This window comes from Cynara cardunculus, assembly GCF_001531365.2.
Source record: "Cynara cardunculus var. scolymus isolate 2C chromosome LG 5, CcrdV1, whole genome shotgun sequence".
Taxonomy (NCBI): domain Eukaryota; kingdom Viridiplantae; phylum Streptophyta; class Magnoliopsida; order Asterales; family Asteraceae; genus Cynara; species Cynara cardunculus.
The window spans coordinates 24,045,308-24,052,539 of NC_037532.1; positions in this window are offsets into that span (position 1 = coordinate 24,045,308).

Here is a 7,232-nt window from a genome sequence, read left to right on the forward strand (position 1 = left end):
TCTGGAGACCAAGTCCTTCGGGACCAGCGGCCCTCTGGTTGTGTAGACCAGAGCTCTGGAGACCAAGTCCTTTGGGACCAGCGGCCCTCTGGTTGTATAGACCAGAGCTCTGGAGACCAAGTCCTTCGGGACCAACAGCCTTCTGGTTGTATAGACCAGAGCTCTGGACTCCAAGTCCTTCGGGACCAGAGGCCCTCTGGACGACCAGAGCCTCTGGTTGTATAGACCAGAGCTCTGGACTCCAAGTCCTTCGGGACCAGAGGCCCTCTGGACGACCAGAGCCTCTGGTTGTACTGCGCTCTGGGCAAAATTCTATCAACTTATTTTTTTGAGTTAACGGTCTAATTCATAATTAACCGATTCTTTCTGTTCTGTTTCGTCTATGATTTGTTTTGTTCTTATAAAATATATAATTATAAGCTTTGGTATAATCTCACTAAGCCTCGTCGCTTATTTTTTTAGAATAAATTTTCTTTTAGGAAAGTCGGTAGCTGCCCAAGGGAAAGATAAGACAGTTTAGATCTGCTTGTAGGATTTCAGATCCTGGACATCTTTTTGGTACTCGTTGTGCATATATCGTTTGAGTTGGATCTAGGTATATAATACTTTTGGGTAGATATATTTGTATTTTATGGATTCGACTTATAGTACCGAAAATCGTCGGTTGCTGACTATGTTATTTTGTTTTTGGTGGAAAATTTATAATATATATCCCGTATTTGCTTGGAGATTGTTTTATGGAAAATCCATTGGATAAATAGTTTCTTTTTATTAAGAATTAGCGTATCCGATGTTACACTTCTCCGCTTCAGCTACTGCATATGGATTTATTTGGCCCTGTCAATGTACAATCCATAACTAAAAAAAATATATGCTCGTTATCATTGACGAGTTTTCTAGTTACACTTGGGTCTTCTTTTTTAGATCTAAGAGTGATGCACCTGAAGAAATCATCTCGTTTGTCAAGTGCATAGAAATACTGAACAACATCAAAGTACGGTCAATCAGGAATGATCATGGCACTGAATTCAAAAAAAGTACGATTGATGACTTCCTTGTGAACAAGGGAATCTCACACAACTTCTCAACTGTGAGAACTCCAAAACAGAACGGGGTTGCTGAAAGGAGAAATCGAACAATTATTGAAGTCGCTTGATCAATGCTCAGCGAATCTCGTCTCCCTACTCAATTTTGGGCAGAAGCTGTCAGCACTGCTTGTTTTACTCAGAACTAGTCGCTGATCGTTAAGAGATTCAAGAAGACAACTTACGAACTCTTCCATAGCGGAAAGCCTTTTCTCAGCTTTCTATATATCTTTGTTTGTACATGCTATATATTAAACAACAAAAATCAACTTGGAAAGTTCGATCCCAAAGTTGATGAAAGAATATTTCTTGGATATTCTTTAGTGTCCAAAGCCTTTAGAGTATTCAACAAAAGACGACAAGCGATAGAAGAATCTATTCATGTCACTTTTGATGAATCTCAATCAACTAACTCTAAACCCATCTCTGAAGATGATGAAGAGTTAGTCAACTGGATGATATCTCACTATGGAGAACCTGAAGCTTCCTTCAACAATCAACCGAACGCTGACCTCCCTGAAGATGATGATGATCCATTCATCATTCCAAAAGCGATAAATAACGGAACTGAATCCTCTTTAGAGATTGCTACGGTTCCTATTAGTCACTTGCCCCCTTCTAGTTCAAATGTTGTCCCTTCAGTCGCTGAATCTTCTTTAGTTATCGAACCTCTATTAGTAGATGTATCGCTCTTTGTGGCTCCTTTGGCAATTCAATATGTTGCTGAAGACTCTCTTGCTGAAGCCTCATCTTCTATACCTGACCCTACAGTCTCAGAAGGTGATAATCTATATCATCTACCAGCTCAGCGATGGACGAAAAACCATCCCATTCATCAAATTCTTGGTGACCCAAGTACAGGTATTCAGACTCGTCGCGGTCTAGGTAATATCTGTCTCTTTGTCAACTTTTTTCTCTAGTTGAGCCCAAGATAATCAAGGAGGCTATCACTGATCCATGCTGGGTCAATACTATGCAAGAAGAACTCATTGAGTTTGATAGGAATAAAGTCTGGTAATATTGAACTTCACTTCATACCCACTGAGTATTAACTCGCTGATCTGTTTACAAAGCCTCTTGATGAAACAAAATTTAATATGTCAAGGAACTTGGAATGCCGAACACGGTTATACATAAGTGAAATGATTCAGTGTTCTTATTCTATCACCGAACTCTTGAGTAAATACATCCTTCTCTCTAAGGTATGTATATTTATCTTCTTTTCTAAAATCTTAAAACCATCATTAAATCTTTTCTTATTCAGTGATTAAAAGAGATGTTTTTAGTGTTTCCTTCTATCACTGAACTCTTGTGTAAGTATATCTTTGAGGTATATCTACTTGTCTTTTCTTAAATCAGAATTATCATTGGATCTTTTCTTATTTAGTGATTAAAATGTTTTAAAGGTGAAATGATTCAGTGTTTCTTTTCTATCACTGAACTCTTCAGTAAATGTATCTTACTCTTAAAGATATATTTTTCTTTTCTTAAAACTTAAAACTATCACTGAACTTTTCTTATTCAGTGATCTTTTGTTTTAAAAGAAACTCAAAACTATCACTAAAACTTCTTATTCAGTGATCCTTTATTTTAAAATAAAAAGGATGATGAACTGTCATATGTTTATGATGTCATCAAAATTTTTATGGTGTCATGAGCGTCTTTTTGACACACGCGGTCTATTTTCTTTTCTACCCAATGACAATACCATGACGTGCAAAGAAAGTCATCATTGTACATCTTTTCGAAACGTCATTTTCCTCTCTCCTCTTTCTCTCTCATCTCACCTTTAGATATAAGACTTACCTTCTCATATTTCTTTTTAAGCTTACACAAGAACTCTCTCTCTCAAGAACTTTGTACAAACAAGAACTCCTAAAAATACCTTCAAACCAGTTTTTCTTCCTTTCTTTCAAGAAACAGGTTTGTATATTCTTTTTTGGTTGTTAATCTTCAAGTTCTGTTTATTATTTAAAACTTTCTTTCTTTCTTTTAAATACAAACAACAGGTTTTTAAATCATTCTTCTTCTTGATTTTAACTTAGTTTCTAAAACCTTAATCTTCTTGAAAACTCTAATCTTTTTCTGGTTTTTCAAAAGAAAGTTCTTCTTCAAACTTTGTCCTAAAAGTGCTTACTAATGCTAATATGTGCACTATTCTTCCTTTCGATTCATCTTCTTTTACTGAAATGATTGCTGCACAAAGTGTTAACTTTGCTTTCGAAGACTGCACTTTTAAGCCAAACAACCATGTGGCTCTTCTGGACATTCCTACAAACAAATCACATTTTACAGATGCTGCTAAGTTCTTAAAGAACTTTGTACTTGGATATGCTCTTACCTTCGAGCCAGTAATGGTGAAGGACCTTCTGAAGTAGTTCTGGTACACACCCGAAGCAAAGACGGTGACAGAAAACGATGGAAACTCAATAGTCAAGATCTTCTTCTTGGTCAATAACATGACTATAAGTTTTGGCGTTTCTACTGTCAGGGTTGATCTTATCCTTCCCAAATCTATTTCCTATGCTAGAGATCCAAATATTGAGCATATTGTCAAGATCTTGGACGATATATACTACAACTTGTAAAGACCCAAATTTTTTTTCCTTAATATAATAACGTCCATACATAAATAAGCCATAAAGTCTAAATAGTTCAATGCAACGAAAGTATATATATATTTTTAAAACTAATAAAACTTAAAAGGAACAATTGTCTAACGATCTCCATATCAAGTTCCAGATAGTCTCCACCCTAAGCCTTTATTCCGCGTTAGCCGGTTCTAAACTTTCTCCTTTCCCTCGCTACTATTCCCATGTATGAGACGACCTGGTTGCATAATTGTTTTTGAAAGGAGTTGGGTGAGCCAAGGGCCCAGTGATTTAACGGTTTAATGCATACACCACGTAAAAAAATAGATTTCACAAAGCGTCATAATTTATCATGCATACAGTTTAAACAACACACTTCACAAAGCTAGTAGCGTTACGGGAGATGACTACCTCATACAGCATTACCTGGCGAACTCACACAGCATGTCCGCACTTACGGCTTAGACAAACTCACAAAGCATGTTCATCTTTATGGAATCATACCATAGTACATCCCCATTGCCACACGACATATTTAATAAAATAAGGCACATTTTTACGCATACATGATATTCAATTTTATAGAGAAAAATCCAGCAAGCTTGCATATAATTGTAAACAAAATGTGCAACCATTTTTTAGAAAAGTCACGTATAACTCACGGTACAAGTCGTTTCCCCAAGCGTCCATTTTTGAAGTGGCTAGCGTCTCCCCGATTTGTGTTAAACTAACTACGATGTAGAGCATCGTCAACTCTCATTACAGCGTCCACCGTCGCCTTTTCTCACAATAGTTCTCCCTCTTAACCCCAAACTACACCATAAAGCTACAAAACTCCCATTTTATACTAAGCCCCATCGGCGGTTTCACGGAATATGAAACGATAAGCCATAATAAATGGTCGTAGGTTTCATGACCTTTGGGTTTGTTGTCATTAAATCACATTCAATTTTTATGGTCTAAACCCTTCACTTTGATAGATTTACACTACAAGTCCTTGAAATTCAACAACTAACAATTCCTTTCTCTTTTTTTTTTGGTTATTACAAACTTTCCCCTTAACAAAATTTCGTCCTCGAAATTTTCCTATGCAAATAAATGATGAATCAATTGACTATATCATCAATACTTTGAGTTCATATTATTCTCAAAGCTAAACATATTCTCTCCCCACTTAAGCAAATCTGTGAGAGTTTGTCATCAAAACTTTATCCACCAACACCAACACCACTCTACATCTATTTTATCTCATCTTACAAATGTGTTTTGCATAAACACATCTCTATCTTTAGATATAATGACATATATAGAGATGTGTTTATGCAAAACACATTTGTAAGATGAGATAAAATAGATGTAGAGTGGTGTTGGTGTTGGTGGATAAAGTTTTGGTGACAAACTCCCACTGATTTGCTTTAGTGGGGAGAGAATATGTTTAGCTTTGAGAATAATATGAACTCAAAGTACTGATGATATAGTCAATTGATTCATCATTTATTTGTATAGGCAAATTTCGAGGACAAAATTTTGTTAAGGGAGAAAGTTTGTAATAACAAAAAAAAAAGAGAGAAAGGAATTGTTAGTTGTTGAATTTCAAGGACTTGTAGTGTAAATCTATCAAAGTGAAGGGTTTAGACCATAAAAATTGAATGTGATTTAATGACAACAAACCCGAAGGTCATGAAACTTACGACCATTTATTATGGCTTATCGTTTCATATTCCGTGAAACTGCCGATGGGGCTTAGTATAAAATGGGAGTTTGTAGCTTTATGTGTAGTTTGAGGTTAAGAAGGAGAACAATTGTGAGAAAAGGCGACGGTGGACGCTGTAATGAGAGTTGACGATGCTCTACATCGTAGTTAGTTTAACACAAATCGGGGAGACGCTAGCCACTTCAAAAATCGGTTTGGGCTACGCCATGTATGGTGAGTTACACGTGTTTTATTTTTTAAAATGGTTGCATGCCTTATTATCCAAAAGTTGTTTGAAGTTTCTCGAGATTTTTGATATGCTATATATGCCTGAAAAGTTCGATATTTTTATAATATGTGTTCTGAGTATTTGTGTGTCAATGGAGATGTACTACGATATGATTTTGTAAAGACGAGCATGCTTTGTGAGCTTGTCTAAGCCATAAGTGCAGACATGTTGTGTGAGTTCGCCAGGTAATGCTGTGTGAGGTAGACATCTCCCATGACGCTGTTGCTTTGTGATGTAGACACGCGCTAAAATATCTTTATTTTGTGAAAATCATTATTCTCATCAAGGCATGCTAAATTTATGAAGCTTCATGAAAATTGTTTTTATAAAAGTTGTTGTTCATTCATGAAAACCGTGGATTCATTGGGTTTAAAGCTCACCCAAAACTCTTTTAAAACTTTTTCACCCAGGCGGCTATTAGACTGGAAAGAAAAGTTGGATAAAGAGAGAAATAATGATTAGCATCAAAGAATGACATGTGCAGATCAAGGCATTGTTATATCGAACAAAGTATGTTCGTCAAGATTGTATGTTTAGATGGTGATATAAATTGTAAGATTATAAATTTTATTTCCGCTGCAATGTAAGTGTTTGATCTTGTGATATTCATTATGATATATTAAAGTATTCGAAATTTTGGGATGTTATACAACTGGCCTTTGAAGAAGGACTCCAACACTGAACTGAACAAGTCATTGACAAAGATCGAGAAGAATAGAATGTCTGCTGTAATTGTAATATCTATTCTCGCACTTTATTCAGTGCATGGATGGAAAGACTGGAGGACAAAATCAAGCTTCAAGGGCGGCACTGAACATCGGCTGCTTAGTGATCAGGAACATCAACGTCAACTATGCACAACTGTTCATAAACTATAATAATATTTCAAAGAAAATGTTTACAGTGTGTTCACCTTAAGTTCATTTTCAATTATGTGTGTATGTGTATACTATGGAGAGAGCAGAGAAAATAGAAAAGAAGAAAGATGGGAGAAAAATAAGAGAAATGAGAGAGGAGAGATGGGAGAAAAATTGGAAAAATGAGAGGAGAGAGAGAGAGAGATATTTTTAATTTATATTATATTATATTTTTGAATTAATTTTTTTATGGTTTATACTAAATTTCACAAATCTTACAAATTAGCGGGTTTTAAAAAAAAACCCTATCGTATGTATATATAAATCATCTATGTTTTATTTATCAGAAACTAATAAGTTTTCAAAAACACAAGTATTAAAATCACTTTTCACAAATCAATAATATATATAAAACAAATTTAATTTTTATAACAATAAGGGTACTCGTGCAATGTAGCGAGATACATCTCGTTTTTAATATTTCGTTTTATTCTTTGTCCCAGTTGATGTTATAAAATGGTTTTATGTGATTTTGAAAATGCGATAATGTTTTTATTTTTGAATAAAATATAAATTTGAAGATATCATAAAAATTTGACAAATTATATCGATATTAGTATCAAATTAACTATTCCAAAATTTATCGTTTTTTGTGTAATTTTTTAATTCAATTTTTTTATTATAATTTAACTTAGATTTAATAACTAAGTAATTTAT